General features: G+C 40.7%; 1 pseudogene; it reads left to right on the top strand.

Moving 5' to 3' along the window:
• The first annotated feature begins 3,619 nt into the window (after positions 1-3,619).
• Positions 3,620-17,172, top strand: LOC127381072 (1-aminocyclopropane-1-carboxylate synthase-like protein 1; annotated as a pseudogene).
• The last annotated feature ends 921 nt before the right edge of the window (positions 17,173-18,093 follow it).

Here is an 18,093-nt window from a genome sequence, read left to right as displayed (position 1 = left end):
TGCTTTTTACTCATGCTCAACTGATGCTTCAGTAGGTTTTGAAACTGAAAATCCTTATTGCATTACTACAAAAGCTCTACTGTTGTCAATACCACTGTGTCGTTGACATCATGCTTATTTTTTAAAAGTGCATATCTGTTTGTTTAGCATTAGAGCCATATCCTAGTTTACCTGTAACCTTCATTTTATCTGTCTTATATAACGGTGTCATTTCTTTTCTTGTTCACCTTGTTTTAAATGGCTGTAGAGGGAAATACAAATAAGGGTTGAACAGAAAGGCAACTTGCTGCAAAGAAGCAAGTAATTCCCTGTCAGACACTCCACGGTAACTCACATTTACACAGGGGTGAAATGAAAGGTACTTTGAAGAACTTTGTTTTGTATCTTTTTAGTCGTGGAAAATGTTCTTAAGAAACGGGAAGCCTGAGTTCCAAATCTGTGCTCTTCCTTTCTACATGCAAGGAATTTCACCAGTGTGTGGAACTACCTGGGGTGTGGCTGTTGTCTGTATATACACACAGACAGATACCTATATAGATAACCTGGACTCTTGCTGTGGGTAGTATCATTTGATCCAAGAAAGCAGATCACTATTAATAACTAGTTGTTGTTAGGTGATCTTCAGTTACATTCTCAATTAAATATTAACATCCCATCCCAAGGAATTGTACTTAAAGGAAGCCTGGCTAAGATCTGCTTTACAGGAAGAGAAGTCCAGTCTCCAGGGAGCATAAAGCCTTCAGCTAAATGGTGGACGTTCCCTTCTACAGACGTGTTTGGCAAGAAACCTCAGCTGGCCTGTGGAGGTTCTTTCACAAGCCCTGGTACTAAGAAGTACAGCAAGAGGGAGGAGGGTCCAGTAGCACAGTTAGTGTCAGGTTCCATGGGGCAGTGGGATTCAGCTGCAATGGCTCACAAGGATACCACAGGCAGCCAGAGGCACATCGTGTTTGAGCCTTTTGAGCACAGCTTTCCAGTCTCCTCCAGCAACTGACTGGCCAAATAAACTCTCTGTGAACCAGCAGCATAAAACAGACCAATTCTGTGCCTCCCTACTAGCCCATCTGTCATTCCTCCCTCCCTTAAGTGATACAGCATTTTTCCTGGGTATGTACTATGGACCATGTAAAAGGTTGATAACTAGGGGTGGCCGTTTCCTTTCACTCCTGTTGCCACCAACATTGTCAGCTGTCACTGACCTTTCCTCAATTGCCAACCAGTCTTTCCCTGTATTCTGCAGAAGCCAGTGTTAAGAATAGATGTAAACACTTACCTTGTTTACACAAAAGAGATTATTTCATCTTGCTAATAGGAACTCAGTTTCCTCCACTCTCCCATATTTTTTCTTTTAAAAATGTTTAGGCAGCTTTTACTCTAAAAGCAACTTATGTTGGAAGCTGTCTGCTCTGTAGCTGATAAATATTTCAATCACTGCTTTTGAAGTGCTCCACAATTCCAGATTGAGTCAATAACTCAAAAAAAGTTTCTGGAAAACAGATGACTCAAGTCAATAATCAGTGCAATTAGCACTACTGAAAGGCTCAGGTGTCAGAATGTTGAGGGAGCTGGGGTAACAGTCATAAAACCGTGAGCAATGCAGGGACTTGGATCAGGCCAGAAGAACAGAATTTCTTGCATGAGTTAAGCAGCATTAATCCTATGGAATGAAGCTGGGAGACGAGTCTACAGTTAGTCAGTGTCAGTTGCCAGGTAGGAATTCACTCTCACAGGTGTCATTTGGGGACAACCGAGTTGCAACTGGCCCAGGGGCTGCTGGGCCAGGGGGCTGAGGTGGTTTGGCAGAGGTCTGGCAAAACAGCCCTCCTGCCACATGCTTCAGTACAGGGGCTGTGGAGCCTCTTGGGAGGCATTTGGGGTGACCTCTCATAAAAGTGGGGTTTCTGTTGGCAGGATCTTGGCGTCAGATCAAAGTATGGGTTAAGTGAAGCATTTTGTATTGGAAGTGCCAGGGAGATGGTCAGGATGATAAGGTGTGTGACCTCAGTGCTAGCTGTTGTAATACATGAGAATTTTGGCAGCTATTAATACCCAGTTTTGCCTCAGCCACAAATTTTGAGACATTAGTTCTATAATCCATTTTAGGTTTCCAGCAAGTCCTATACCAGATTATTTCTCTTTTTTTCATTAGCATATGCACAACAGGATTAAAATGGTACAAATCTTGTTTGAAGGCACAATTGCTTTAGTTTCCCCATTTCTAAAACAGGCCAAAGGGTAACAATCTGTCATAGCTATGCTGAGATCCAAACTGATGGATTGAGGTCCAGTGTGCTCTTCCAGTGATGCAGCAGGCAGATCTAGGATAAAATACTTGCAGATGCTTAGATGGTAGCTGGTGAAGAAATGCTGAATCAGTTTACTGGTATTCAGGTTGCAAGTGTAAGCCAGACTAATAGAAATTAAGTGGAAAAAAAATATTCCTTTGTGTCCTCTAGTACCTGGTGCTGCTTGGCCAAGTGCTTGGCCTTCCTGTAAGGTCATACACAGGAGTGTTGAGTCAGCTGCTATTAGATAAGCAGGTTATATGGTGTGCCCCTCAGCAGTGCTGACACACACTAGTCTTTAGTAGCTCAAATTAGTTGAAATTATTTAGTAAAGAAGGATATCCCAGGAGAAGAGTCTGTCTGTGACTCCTAGATGCACAAAGATGACCTCTTTCTACATTGTCTACCCAAACCCAGCTCTTCAGATTTGACAGCAATGATTATTACCCAATTTAGGCACAGCTGTAACACAGCAGGTATCTCGTGGAGACCCAGTGGGTAAGTGGGTGCTGGCATTGGGTTTTGGTACGTCAGAAATTACTAAGATCACACAGCTGCTGGATGATTTCCCTGACTTCCAGAGATCAGCAGCTTTGCAGGATAAAAAGCAAAATATTTTAAACCACCCACAAAATCCTGTCAATGATGTATCATGTAATTGCAGCATAAGGACCACTAGGATTAAGCCATCCTCCTAGTTTTGTGGCATTTTTCTGTTAGAAAGATATTTGGATCCTTCAGATTCAATGTTATCTTCCAATTCCCTAATTATTGCTAAGTTTCAGGAAACAGCAGTTACGTTATTTCTTGGTAACATATATTGCTTTAATACAACGCTGGTATCTTGCCAAAGCACCGTTTAAATAATTGTATAACTAGAACACCATGACCTTGTTTAGATACTAAAAAGCTACAACGGGAGCTTCTGGGTGCGTAACAGTTCTATTTGCCAACAGTTACCTCGTAGCCCATTTCCTGATCCCCGTTTTTCCAGGAGTTAAAAAATTCGCCCATTTTCGAAATGTCTAAAAGACTTTTTTTTTTTATTATAGTTTTTTAGAAGACCAAAGCGTCCTTCATTAAAGTTTAGAACACAGGTAGAGCAAGCCACACCTGAGGGCAGCGCGCAGAGGGGGCTGCGGCGGCTCCGCGCCGCGCAGGGCAGCGCTCCAAGCCGCGGAGGCTACAAAACAGGGGCCCGCGGGGCAGAGACGCCGTCTGTGCGGGGCAGCCCCCGCAGCCCCGCTCCCCCAGCCTCCAGCAGAGCCCGGCACACGCTCGTCCCGTCCCCCCTCCCGGCCCCTCGCCGCGGGTCGGTGCGGGCCCCGCCGGGGATGAGCGGCGGCGGCGTCGGGCCCGTCGGGGCGGCCCCGGCCCCCTCGGCCTGCGGCGCCCGCATCGCCGGCAGCGCTGCGGGGCGTGGGCTTCGCCCTCTACGTCGCCGACCCTTTCGATCGGGAGCTCAGTCCTCAGGTGCGGGGGCAGCGGCCGGGCCGGGCGGGTGTGGTGCGGGAGGCGGTGCGGGAGGCCGAGCCCCGCCGCGCCCGGGCCGCGCAGCCACCGCGGAACGAGCCCCGCGTGGGGAGTCCTGCCCTGCCATCCTCTGGCAGCTGCCGTCTCTTCCAGGGCATCCTGAATGTGGGCACCAGTGAGAACAAGCTTTGCTTCGACTGAGGAGGGGCGCGAGTCAGCGTTGCTCTCCTCTGCCTGCGCGGGGGCGTCACCGCCCGGTCTTCGACGAGTTCCAAGTTTCTCGCCAACAACAATTTAGCGCAGGCAAAGTAACCGGGCGGGGCAGGGATGGTGCTGTGACCAGCAGCTTCCCAAGGAAGCACACTTGCTACCTTGGTACCTCCTGCACACTCAGAAATAATTTACCGAGTAATATTTACACTGAAAACTTGCTTCTGGTTGAAAAACAGAACAGTTTTCGTTTTGCTTCAGCTTGGTTCACGTTTGATTGAACATGTACTACAAACAGAGCTGATAAAATACTCTATTCCTGTTTTGGCAGCAAATTTTGCTTTGGAATGGTACCTTTCAGGAAAAAAAGTATTTTCTGAGGGGAAAATCATGGCCTGATGAGACACTTTTCTGATGTCAGTGCCAAAACTTTGACTGATAATCCTCCCTACATGAAACTCAGACTCTGAGCAAAGTTAAAGCTCCAACCTAAGGGCTGTGCTGCTCTGCACTGCAGTGAGATCCAGCCCTGAAACACAGCTCAGGGAAACTGCATTCTTCGCAGGTTACGTTTTTCTCCAGAGCTGTTAATCCTAGTTCATCTGCTGGAGACTGTGGTGTTCTGGCTCATACATACACAGTGGTCAGACGCTGGAATAGGCTGCCCAGGGAGGTGGTGGAGTCACCATCCCTGGATGTGTCTAAGGGCTGTTTGGATGTGGTGTTGGTGGATATGGCTTAGAGTAGGGATGATGGTTGGACTCAGGGGTCCCAAGGGGCTTTTCCAGCCTGAACAGTTCTATGACTCTATGATCTCCTAGGTAAAGCTGGGCTGCTTTGCCTCAAGGTGTCACTCAGGTTTTAATATATGACTGAACAATCCAATACATAATTACTTCGTTATATTCTTCCTTCATTTTGATGATATTTTAATGTTGTTTTCTAGTGTCTTAAAACTAAAAAAGAGAAGTGCAAAGTATAAACAAAATTGTAACTCATACATTTTAATACTCTCCATTCCCTTAATGTTGCTGGATACTATTTGTTATTTTAAAAACACATACTACAGCAGAACAAAACTTGCAAGAATGCTGTGCTCTACACTCTCTCTCGTGTCTCTAGCTCACAAGACCTGACATGAATTATCTGGAGCCTGGTCTGTTCCAGTATTCTGATACACAAGGTAGTAGGAGGTACGAAGCTCATTTTCCCATTTATCACAGCTTTTGGGTTCCAGTACAGGAGTCACTTCACTGGATTTTTTGGTTCTGGTTTTCTCCCCACCTTCACTGTGCCCCAAAGACCTAGAATGCCAAAGGGCAGAAATCCAGGCCTTGTTGGCAAGCAAGGGAACATGTATTGCTGTTTCTTCCAAATCATTCCTGGAATGTTTCATTCTAGCCTCAATAAGGGATAAACTGAAACTCTGGGGACTCTACAGTAGAGGTGAAATGCTGGGTCACTGAGGATCTCCACCATCATCTTCACTTGTGCTGAAAGCCTGTTTTGGTCAAAAGAATCATCATGTATTCACTGCTTCTGGTACCCAAATTCTTTATGGAAAACCAGATCCCACCTGGGATCCAAGATGCTTCTTTATTTACTCATTTTCTAGTTTACAGCAATAATAGTTGAGTCACAGTCACTGTTATTCAGGGTAACAGATGGCATCTCTGTGCTTCTGTCTCACAAAAGCTGGATATCTGAAGAAATTATATTACTTAATAAAAATCTTCAAGGCTTTCATAACAGAATGAGTTATGCATTTGTTCTGCTTTTGGTAAGCTTCATTCTTCTGTTTGTATTTTGTGGTTTGTTTGGGTTTTTTTTCCTGAGAAATATATGATTGCACAGTTGACTTTAATTCTGTGTTTTAGCTTCAGAGAAAAAATTGCCAAATTTCTAACTGACTATGCCGGAGCTGCAAAAGCCCTGAATCCAGAACATGTAAGACAAGTGCTTTATCTTTCCATCTTGTTTTTCTTAAACTGATAATGAATAAATTTGAACAAAAATGTCAGCAAGTTACTCCAGGAGGGTTATATGCCAGATTTGCAGAAGTCTTAGCAGTATCAATTTTCCATTTGAAAAAGTGGGCAACATGTACGGTTTGAGGACTTGCTGTTACAGGTGTAGTAGTCTGGCTTTTTCATTCTGTGGTTTGTTGGGGTTTTTTGTTTGTTTGTTTTTGGTTTTTTGTTTGGTTTTTTTTGTTGTTGTTGTTGGTTGGTTGGTTGTTTTTTAATTTAAACTAGAGAAGTGCTGGTATTTCTGCTAATTATGTCATCGCTAAATGAAACTTTGCACTACATCTTTCAGATAACTGTTATGAATGGCTGCTGTGCTGTTTTTGCTACTCTGTCAACTGTATTATGTGACCCTGGTGGTGAGTAAAAGCTTGACCATTTTACTTAAAAATGTATGTTAGCAGTGAATGTAATTGTATTGTGACCTCTGACAGCCTCCTGGTATTCTGGCTGCCCCAGTGAAGCAAAGCATGGTATTTCTTTGTCACTGGCAGAGTGACAAATGGAACTAATGCCTTTATTTTTAGAATGGTGGAAGGTGTTTGAGGTCTCAGCAGGACCACTTGCTTCCTGGAATGCAGTCTGTATATTTTTTTTGTTTTTTTAAAAAAACAGTGTTATAGGAAGAGGAGAAGGGTATCAAGAGAATGCAGTGTATTTCTAATAGTGGTGAGAAACAGAGGTAGGAACCACTGGGGAAGCTGGAGGCAGGAAGGTGGTCTGGGCTGAAATCTGGGATGCAGAAAATTTAGGTAACTGGGTAAGGAAAACGCTTAAAAGGAATCTGGGACTGGAGAGTGGAGCAGCAGCAGAAGAGGGATTCCTGGTCAAACAAGGGTGGTGGTGAAGAGGAAGCAGAGGTGGGAATGCAAAGCTGGAGGAATAAAGCCCCAGGAAACACCTGCTCACAGCAGGGGTCGACAGTAGCAGGAAAAAGAACTCAGCAAGGGAAAATTGTTTTTTTCTGGTTTGGAATAAGGAAAGCAGTGTATGTGTGCAATACAGCAGAAAATGGGGAAATCCATGAATACCTGCCAGGGAAGGAGGGTGAGCAGGGTGACTTACATGGCCTCTGGTGCAGGAGGCTGTACCACCCCCTAACACCCTGTTACTGGCACCAAAAACCCTCAGGAGGAGGGTGGAGTGATGCAGCAACTTCAGCAGATCAGTGGCAAAAGTGTTGTGAAATCCATGAGATTTTTTACCTTTAAATGTTTAATAACAGTGACTTAATGTTTACTGAAGGTTACCTGTGTCCTGGGTATTTTAGGATGTTCAGCTTTCATTGTATTTGAAGAGTTTTAACAGGAACTCTTCCCCTTTTGCCCCTTGGTTAATGTAAGAAGCCCAGTCCATCCCCTCTCATACCCCATCACGCAGGGCTCTTGCAGTATCTCCAGGAGAAGACCAGCCTGGGTTGCTTCATAGCAAAAAACAAAATGAGGAGGGAAACAAGTTGCAGAGTTTTGCAGGCTGCCCAGCTGCCAAACAGCACCTGGGGCCCCCCCAAGCAGTAGCTGAGGGGTACAGCAATTCCTGATGGAAGATACATAGTAACAGAGCATTAGAGAACGATTGCTACAGAGCAAGATTGTTATTTGTCATTATTATTGAAATAAATAAATAAAACAAGTGGATGATCAGGTCCATTCCCTTTCAATGAATCACATATGACTATCAAATCTGCTAGTGCAAATGCTAAGGAAGAATATTGGGAAAGAATTCAACTTGATTGACACGTGCTGTATTTTTTTTTTAATATCGGTTTAGGACACAGTGAAGGCCTTGAGAATAAATCTAATGTCAAATTCTTAGGTTATCTGTTTCGTCTATTAGAGTATAATGAAATAATTGCTCATGAGAAATGTTAAGTTCATTTTTTTAATGTTTTCAGATGGATACCTTATTCCAGCTCCCTACTACGGTGGTCGAAATTCAAAGACTTGGCTCTACAGTGGAATGCAGCCTGTTCATGTGCCCTTGTCCAGTGAGGTAAAGCTTCAGCTGTTCACAGGCATTAACAGACATTTCAGAGGGAACAATCAAAAAATCTGAAGATGTGAACTGAGTCCAAGCAGAGAGAGAGGACCAGGCTAGCACTTTTCTTTTTGCAGCATGATAGGAGGCTGCTGTCATCAGATGTTTTGGATTATGTTCATTCTGTGCAGACACTGTTCTGCACTGACATGCTGAGTTATAATTTGTCAGCTCTAAGTCTGTCACTTCTACAAGCAAATCTGGTTCACAAATTGTTCCCCTTAAGCACTGAAAGATGTATCTGCCATGCAGGTTGTGTAACACTGGCTCCCCCTTTTAAAAGCTCAGTAACTGTGAGGCAAGTCAAAGGTGTAGGGGGGGAAGCATCTTTCATAAGTCTAAATTATACAGTCAAAGGGGAAAAACCACCACCCTGATCTTTCAAGTACACAAGTTCTTCTGCAAGTTGCTGATAGTCCAGTTGTGGGTAAGGGCAACACCTAAACAAAAATTACTCGAGTTATATAGAAGCTACTGATCTTAGTTTCAAATTATTTTATTTTATAAAAGACAGTAAGAATTGCATTTTCACTAGGTGGGAGTGTTTATTCATTTTTTTATTCTTGTTGCTTTTTTTTTCTTCTGTAGGTGACTGATGAAGAAAGTCACCCTTTCCAGTTAACAGTTGAAAAATTAGAAGATGCATTGCAGAGAGCTACAAAGCAGGTTCTGGTAACATTGACTTCAGATTTTCATGTTTTACTAGTTGGCAAGCAGCATGTGTTCTCAGCACTGAAGCATTTGTAAAGTTTAATCTGTGTAGTCTGTTTCAGTCGTGTGACTGAGGTGGGTCCAATTCTAGCAACAGGAGTCTGAGTTTATAATTTGGGCACTGTAACAAAATGCAGAGAAACTCCCTGACTATGTTTTTTGAAGAACTGATCTTAACTTGTGTTTCAAGACTGAGTTTCTTTTTCTGTAGATTTTAATGAAATTTGAAGTGGTGTAAACAAGCTATTGTTCTGACCCTCAGAAGGGAGAATATGCTACTGTAATCACCCAGTCGCTGAATTAAAGAAATATGCCTAAAGTGATTTTGAAGAGGGTTCTTCTGAATTCCAAATAACAAGGGATTGCTAGCGAACAAAAAATTACAAATGCAATTTTCCTGAGTTTAGGAAACTTCCTTAGTTTAAAATACTTAATATGTTCAGTGATTTTATTCTGATCAGGATTGCATAAATGAAGATATTATGCTTGTCACATACAATTTATTTTTTTTCCTGACATTCCTCTCTGTCTTTGGAACTGCTCTTTCTTCCCTGTGGAAATGTTTGGTTTTGTGAGTGTCCACAAAGTAGCCAAAAATGTTTCCTGATCTTACTGTCTTGATATTCATAACCCATTCCATGGAAAATTATAAATGCACTTAAACTTACCTGTTTGTGATCATGCTCAAAAAGATTAAGCAGAAGAAGCAGAAGTTTAGTAAAACATTTTATTAAATATGTAATGGTGATGGCAGTGATGTTTCAAAATACTGAGACTGACTTCTTGTGTCCTCTTCTAGAATGGAAAATTAGGTTTAACACTAGCTAAAGCATATAGTTACAAGGAAGGTCACTTACAGAGTTGAGATATAAGTAAGATGTAAGATATATATTTTTATAAGATATAAAAAAGCAGGTATTTTGGCTACACACAAATATGTGTGTAACACTTTTTTTTATAGACATGTTGAAGCTGTCCTAGTTAGCTAATTGCTTGATCAGCATGGTGCCTATATTTAGACACCATCTGTATGTCTGTGTTATCTGTCTCTGCCTCTGCCAGCCCATGTGAGCCTGAGCAATTAGCCACCTGTCCCCTGACCCTCGCTGAGGGAGGCAAGTAGCATCCATCCCTCCTGTGTCCCTGGGCTGGCAGGGTGAGGGGCTGGACAAGGTGCTGGGTCAGAGACCACATCAGTCTTTGGAGATCTGCGCGTGTTTGTCATCCTTCTAGAGCTGAAAGTGTCCTCACAAAGAATGTTGCAGACATCTGCTTTGGATATGTGTCATAAAATAAAGGTGGAGGAGCTAGGCTAGGATGGCAGTGGAGAAACTGCTGTCCCACAGCAGCTGTTCCTGTATCACCAGTATCACCTCACTTGGCACCTTCTGCTTCATGCATGTCAGGTGTCAAATACACTCCCTCGCTGTCGTGCGAGGGTCGTGAGGCAGCTGCCCCTGTATCTGCATCTTGCCTTCCTTTCAGGTCAGTTCTTCTTGTAGCTGCAATTCGAGGCAATACACTGAAGTTCATTTCAGGTGAACTTCTTGCATTAATGCTCAAACAAATTGCACGTGGCAGGGAAAATAAATATCAGGGCTTCCTCATTATTGAACTTGATTTCCTGGAGTTCCCTGGGCGTTGGCCTTTGCAGATAATCTCCTTCAGGAGAGGCTTGGGTGGAGTAAGAATTTGCAGTGGGTGAGGTTGTCTGAAAATTAGAAATGCAGAAATAAAAAATACTAATTTAATTTCAAGTTTATCCCAAACATGAAGCAATAAGGTAACTCCTCATGTTGATATGTTTTTAAGTCTTGAAAGTTCCTGCTGTAGTCATTGCACTCTTTGATTGTGTACAATAAAAATGTATTTGCTGCATATAGCTTATGTTCATGTACACTAAGGATATATTTTTTTTAGCAAATAGAGAATAGATTATTTTCTGAAAAATACTTGTGGCATTAAAAAGATTTATTATATTTGTACTTGTAATCTAATTTTTTATTATGTGGGACTCTTCTTATTACACAGTAGAATATTTATAATCTCTTAGAATAGTTGAATAAAAAAACCTTAATCTTCTGTGGAGAGAATTTCTATAACAGAAATTCTGCATGCTTGAGAAAAATAATTAAAAAGTAATTATTTGCCCAAGACCTCTGTGAATCTTACAGAACAGCAAGTAATGCAATCTTCAGTTTTCTGGGGATTCTATTACTTGTTGAAACAAACAAGCACTCTTGAAAAATTAATTACTTGGCAGGTTATTAGATGTCCAAGTCCAATTTCTGTTCAGCTTTTCCATATTTAACCACAGTAATTTTCTCAGTCCTGGGTAATTATTTTGGAAGTAGCCTGTAGAATCAGTCTACAGAAGTGTCTGGGAGGTCCTTATAGTGACCTTCCAATACCTGAAAGGGGCCTGTAAGAAGGCTGGGGAAGAGCTGTTCACAAGAGCATGTAATGATGGGACAAGGGGGGGTGGTTTTAAGCTAGAGAAGGGTAGATTTGGGCTGGACATCTGTTGCGATCCGATATTCAGATACGTGGCAATTTTTTATTACCTTGCCAGGACAAAACAAGGATAATACAATGTCTGGTGCACTGGGGCTGGTGTGCAGTCTTACGAGAGATGGGGTAGAACCCCCTTGTTTTCTAACCCTCCTCACCAGGGGGAGGCTGGTGTGGCTGGACCCTGCCTTCCCTCTCCTGATGTGAGCCGCACGGCAGCTGCACCCTTTGCTGTCCTGCAGGACCTCTGAAAAGCTTTAAAGGTGATCCCAGATGGTGAAATTAAGACACAAATGGGGTCTATTCCATTAATCCTTACAGCACCATAATCTTGCCTGTTGATATCAATGGGTGTTTCAAATGAGTGCTAACCTGATTTGCATTTACTAATAAACGATTTAATATGTTTTTGGGGTGGTATTGGATAAATTACAGAACAAGGTCAGTAGCTGGAACCTTAGTCTGTATATGAATGATAGTACAAAATTAAATAATTTTCAAACACTGCTTGTAATTAAAGGGTTCGCAAACTTCTTTGCTGCAGCCTCACTAGTCATTGGTTTGATGTTGTTGGTTTCTCCAATGACTAGTTTTTCTTTTTCCAGGGAATCCGAGTCAGAGCATTAATCCTGATCAACCCCCACAACCCATTAGGGCACACTTACCCAGCACAGTTACTGAAATAATATCTAGAGTTTGCACACAGGTATGAGCCCCTAGTGCTATTTGTTTGGTGTTTCATTTTCTGTTAATGCAAAATTACAGTGATGAAAAATCACCTTTGGTGATCACCTGTTCTTTGCTTGTACGTGTTTGGAGGAGGTGGCAGTCAGGGTCCTGACTAGGTTTCTTGTGTAACTATCCTTTTTACTTGGCCTTTCTGGTAACACCAAAATAAATTGCTTAACCTGGGATCTAACAATGTCTTTCTTAATGAACAACTGGTGGGATTTTTTTGTTTTCTTTTATGTGTAGTTCAAACTTATAAAGCTTTTTATTTGCCTAACAAAGTTTCTTTATTAACCTGCCTTGATGCATGGCTTGGAAAAATGACAACAGGTGATGACTGGTAGTAAACATGGCCAGCATTGTCATTTGAAACACTATCAAAATAAGAAAGTCTTCATATTTGATACTGGGGGAAAGAAATTTAATTTGCAAGGAGTAAGTCAGTGGCCTGAAGTTTTGTAGCATCTTTTATACATATTTAGCTTGAAATGTGCAAGCAAAGTCATTTTCCATCACAGGAAGATACCTCTGAAATATCTCATCCCCATTCCACTTCCTCCATCCTTATCCAACTCAGAGTTCATATTCTAAGTTTTAACAGTTCCCTGAATCCCTTGGGTGCTAATGGAGATAAAGCTTCCTTTTGAGAATCACCTATATATTTTTTAGGGAAAGTTATATTCCTTTCTTATTTCAATGAGCTTCTGCCAAAGAGTGACGGCAAAATCCTTCACTCACTTTGAAAGCTAACAATACTGATTCTGACAATCTTAAATAGAGTAGGTCTGCATTAATTTTGCATTAATTACCAAAGATTACTGGGGATAACACAACATTCCTGCATTTTTTGCATGATTTTCTTTTACGGAAGCAATAGTGGAGGTTGATAGAATTCAATGTGCTACTTCCAGTTACCAAGTTTTTAGAAAGGCAAATGTATCTTTTCTCAGCATGCCACATGGATTTCAGGATGCAACCAACTTAAGCTGGCACTGAAATCATGTTAGAGCATAAGAATTAGAAACAAAACTTTCATTTTTAATGTAAAAACTGTTCTGAAACCAGACTTCCTTCTAAAAAAATACAGAACTCAATAATCAAATTGAGGTTTACTTAGAAGAGGATACCAGCACTACTTGGGTCTTTAAAACCATTCTGCAGAGTTTTTTCAATATTTATGAATATTTGCATGGCTTTTTGGTACCAGGTATGCTAACATGGCTTACTGTTTACTGTGGCTTTCACACTTCTCTTCATTGGACAGTTATCCTAATTGCATGACAAGTCTATTTTTAAATCTAAGATCTGCATTTGACTTCTCACTGGAGAATCTTGCATGTTAAAAAAGTTCATAATGCATTGCTGTGTTCATTTTACATTTTAAATGAGAGTTGGGCGAGACCATGCATATTCCAGAGAACCACTGGACTGAGCATGCAGTTAGTTGGATTTTGTTTCAGATCTATGGCATGTTGTTGCTGCTGTGAAATACAGAATCTGTATAAATAGAAATTGGTGATGCACAAGTGCTCACAGTATGCCTTGTGACCTCTTCGTGTAAAATTAATAGTGGGAATAGAAGAGCAAACAGGCGTGTTTATGGGTACTTTGCTATGGCAGTAGTTGAGATAATACACACACATATGCTAAGAAATTTCTTTTAAATGTGTTAATTTGCCTGTATTTTTTGATTTGCAGACATGAATTGCATGTAATCATAGATGAAATATACATGCTGTCTGTTTATGATGGTACCACCTTCACCAGTGTTCTTAGCTTAGATTGGTAAGTGTGACTTCTGAGCAGAGATTAGAAGATATTTAATCCCATGCAATTTCTTTTGACCTTCTGGTTAGCTAGTATAAGTGGTGTAGCTTGAATGAACTCATATCCCAGTCTCTGCAACTATGAGACTACTTAATACAAAAGATCTTGATAGAGAGCTTTAAATGGCAGATCTCTTGCTTCCAGGTAATGTGTATGATACAGTAATAACAATAAAAATTGACAGACCCCTTAGTCATGTTGCCATTTTGTTTTTCTTTGTTGTTCCCTGTCACACAGCCCAAGTGTAAGGTTCTCACCTCTCAATGGGCATGAAGTTGCCTAAGGTTGTGCAAGTTACCTGCTATAAGGAGTCTCCTTCCTGACTAATATGCTGTTGGGCACTTAGTTTCCTGCAACAATTGATTAAAAAAATAAATGTTTCAAGTATATTTTAACCTATTGGTATTTGGCTAATAACACTTTTCCCAAAAGTATGTGATTGTTTTTGTATAACTGCATGAATGTCATATAGATGGGGAATTTCCAAGTCCATCCAAGTCCAGCCAAGCTCAGGGAGTGACTGGGTATTGCCTCATGCATCTAAGAGCATGAACCATAAATAAAGCCTAAACAAATACTTTAATTATTGTGAAAGTTCCCTGAGCTCCATTATGCCAAAGAAGGAAGTTTCCAGCCTTGGCCCTACTTACAGGAAATTACACAAAGGAGAAATAAATCCATCACCTGCAGTGATACACTGAGGTGTGTTTGATTTGGTTGCACCCTACTGTGTAGATGCACACCTTAAAATGTTTGCTTCTCCCTTCCCTAGCCTAAAATGCAGCATAGTTGAGCATACAACTCTTCTCCATCAAGTGGAAGAGCAGTTGTGTGTCACTTGTGGAAATACTGCTTCTGTTTTAATGTGTGTGTGCCTGCTGACTATGCAGTGGGAATCTGGGAATTTTCACTGGAACATTACATTTTTAGTGCAGATCCTTTCCATTTGTTTGGTTTTGTGTGTGCTTTTTGTTGGGTTTTTTTTGTGAATTGGTGCCTCAACACACACTTGGGAGATCAGTTCCACAGGGCAGTTTTTTTGGTGAAAAGATCTTTGAAAAAATGTCATGTCAAGGATTAAATAACAGCTTTACTAAGAAATTACTAAATTTTTACAAACGTAAACATTTTTGTAACTTTCCTAACTTGTTCTATAGTAATAGTTCTTATCTTCCTCTTTTCTCATGCAGTTTACCAGATCCTGAACGGACACATTTTATGTGGGGTTTTGGCAAGACAGGTAAAAATATTATGTTTGTGTTTTAACTTAAGATATTTCTCCACAAAAATTAGTTGGGCTGTTCTGACCTAATTTGTGTTATAGGTACGAAACCGAGTTTCTCTTTGTTTGTTAATTTGTTTTCTTCTTTGGTAGTGTAAAAATTGTTAGAGGTCTAAGTTTAACTTGGAATCTACTTAACAGCAACAGCTAATGCATATGTGTTCAAGGCACTGCAACATACAATCACATTTTGGATCTGTAGCATTTTCCCTTCTCTTTGAGGGAACAATAAACTGATGACTGCTTGGAAATCATAGTAGGGTATAACAGGACCAGGCCAAGCATGTTCTCAGTTGTCAGCCCATAGAGCAACCCCATTCAAGCCACTGACCTCCCTGACACATGGTTGTTTGGAAGTTGCTGGCTGGTTTTTTATCACGCCATGGACACCATTTGGCAGCCCTGAGAATTTACTCCAGAAGGCTTTTATTCCTGTATTTCACAATGACCGTAGATTTGGTGGCTTGACAAAGCACAAACATACAGCTAAAACTGCACCTCACTCTCTTTTTTTGTTGTTGTTGTCCTCCTAGGATTTTGGCATGAATGGTATCAGAGTTGCAGTATTGTACACCAGAAATCATGACATTCAGAAAGCTGTGAATAAACTGGCTGTCTTCCATAGGTGTCCTGGACCTGTTCAGCATGTTCTCAGTCAGTTCCTCAGGGACAGAGGTTAGCCACGCTAGAAATGTTTCCATTTAACTCTTTTGTTTTTCCATTGCAGGTGGAAGTAAAACTATTACATTTTTCTTGCTTTGATAGATTGGTTGGATAATGTTTTTTTTCCCACCAACAAAAAGCGACTTAAAGAAGGACAGAATATTCTTGTGGATGGGCTTGCAGATGTTGGAATACGTGTGCTCCAAAGTTCAGGAGGACTCTATGTGTGGGCAGACTTCAGAAAAGTACGTAAGAAGTTTGAAAAAGGGTGGGAATGTGAAGCTTTTAAGTGTAAAAATTACTTGTACGTGTTGTTACACACTTCATCAAATCCTGGAAAAATCTTTTCAATTAACTTATGCACATGTTCAACCTTTAATAAAAAATTGTTTTCTTCTTTTAGTTCTTAAAATCACAGACATTTGAAGCAGAACTTGAATTATGGGAGAAACTCCTTGATAAAAAACTCCTGATTAGTTCTGGAAAAGCTTTTTATTGTTATGAACCTGGATGGTTTAGACTGGTTTTCTCCGATTCTGTAGATAAAATCTACTTGTGTAAGTGGGTTTTACTTCTAATATGGCATGTAGTATAACACAAATTTTAAGAAACTTTGATGTTATAAATGAGTTCAAGCCTAATGACTCTCTCTCAGCTTGTGAGCACCATTTTTATTTTGGATGAGCTCAGAAATGCAATTGAGAGCATAGGTTACCAAGCATTTATGCTGGATTCTGTTAAAACTCTAAAGCTTTCAGACTTGAACTTTAGAATTTATTTTTACTCTATCAGAAGTAAGAAACCAAATTTTATGTGAAAGGATTTTTACTCTTTCAAATCATGCTTTATAACATGTGGGAGTTCCCCACCATTCCTAATTTTTTTTTGTGGCTTATGTGTGATATGAAAAACTTATCCATCTCTTATGCTGTAAAATACTTAACTTTGAACAAATGCTTTATGTTGTTGGCAAAGGGGATGTTTGTGAAGCATACAGAGCATATAGAGCTGCAGGAAACTGTAGACTGAAAGGGAATTCTTGGGTCATCTAGTACAACTTCCTGCTCAAGGCAGGGCCAGTTTCCAATTCAGAGAAGAGGTTGCTTGGGGCCTTGTTCAGTCAAGTTTTGAGACTGTCTAACGATGGACATTACACAACCTCCCTGAGGAACCAGTTTCAGTGTTTAATCACTCAGATGGTGATTTTTTCCCCCATACATCCAGTGAATACTTCCCTCTGTATTTCCTTTCTACAGGTATTCAGAGACTTAAGCAAATATTGCAGTTATGCTGCTGAACCAGTCACAAACAAAGCATCTTCTACTGCAGATGCTTTATGCAATCCAGAAAAATATTTGTCAGGTACACCAGGAAAAGACTTCTCCCTGCTAAACAATATACTTGTTTATTAAAATCATATATGCATTTTGTGACTTAATATAATTTAGCGTGCTGATGTTTAGTAAAAGTGTGTATGACTTCAGTACTTTTTGGCTGTAACCTTGTGTAATACTCACTTTGCTGTGACACTTTTATATATTCAAGAGGTCTCTCTAAACACATGCAGCTCTCAAACATTTTGTACACCTTTCTGTATATGCATGCTAAGTGAGTACTTTCTGAGAAAGCATTTAGATTTTTGGCTTCTAGGCTTTCAGATTATTTCTGTGTGCCTGTACTCATTGGATATGTTTTCATACAGTAACTGTAAAAAACCCTGAAGGTCTGTATAGTCATTTGACAGAGTTGTACAGGGACTTTCCCGCTTTATTTTTTATTTGTTTGGATATTTTTTTTTAGTATTTGCAGAATTAATTCACTGTTTGCTACAATATTTAGGTTTGGTGAGAGAAGACTAGAAATGCAAAATAAACAGACTGCTGCTGTTGGAGGATTGTCTCACTGTGGATCCCAATAAACATGGAATTTATTCTCCTGATACTAACATGGCCTTTGACTTTATAGTGGCATTTAAACTTGGAAACCTTATGTTGTTCAGGCTGATAACATAAATAACCTGCCCAACAGATGTTTTTAGAACTCATATAATCATGGAATAGTTGAGGCTGGAAGGCACATCTGCAGATCATATAATCTAATGCCCCTGCACGGAATGTGGTCAGCCAGAGCGAGCTGACCAAGTCTGGGTTAAGTTGGGTTTTGAGGATCTCCAAGGATGGAGACTCCACAGTCTCTCTCTCTCTTTGCATCCAGAGTTTCATCACTCTTTTTTTACTGAGAAGGTTTTTCTTATATTTAAACAGAATTTCCTTATTTTATCTTGTGCCCATTGCCTCTTGTCCTGTTGTTGGATACCCAGAAGAACCTGGCTTCATCT

The sequence above is a fragment of the Apus apus genome, chromosome 2 (genome assembly GCF_020740795.1).
Source record: "Apus apus isolate bApuApu2 chromosome 2, bApuApu2.pri.cur, whole genome shotgun sequence".
Lineage (NCBI taxonomy): Eukaryota > Metazoa > Chordata > Aves > Apodiformes > Apodidae > Apus > Apus apus.
The sequence above is the reverse complement of the archived record's forward strand: the minus strand, read 5'-3'. Positions and strand labels throughout refer to the sequence as shown.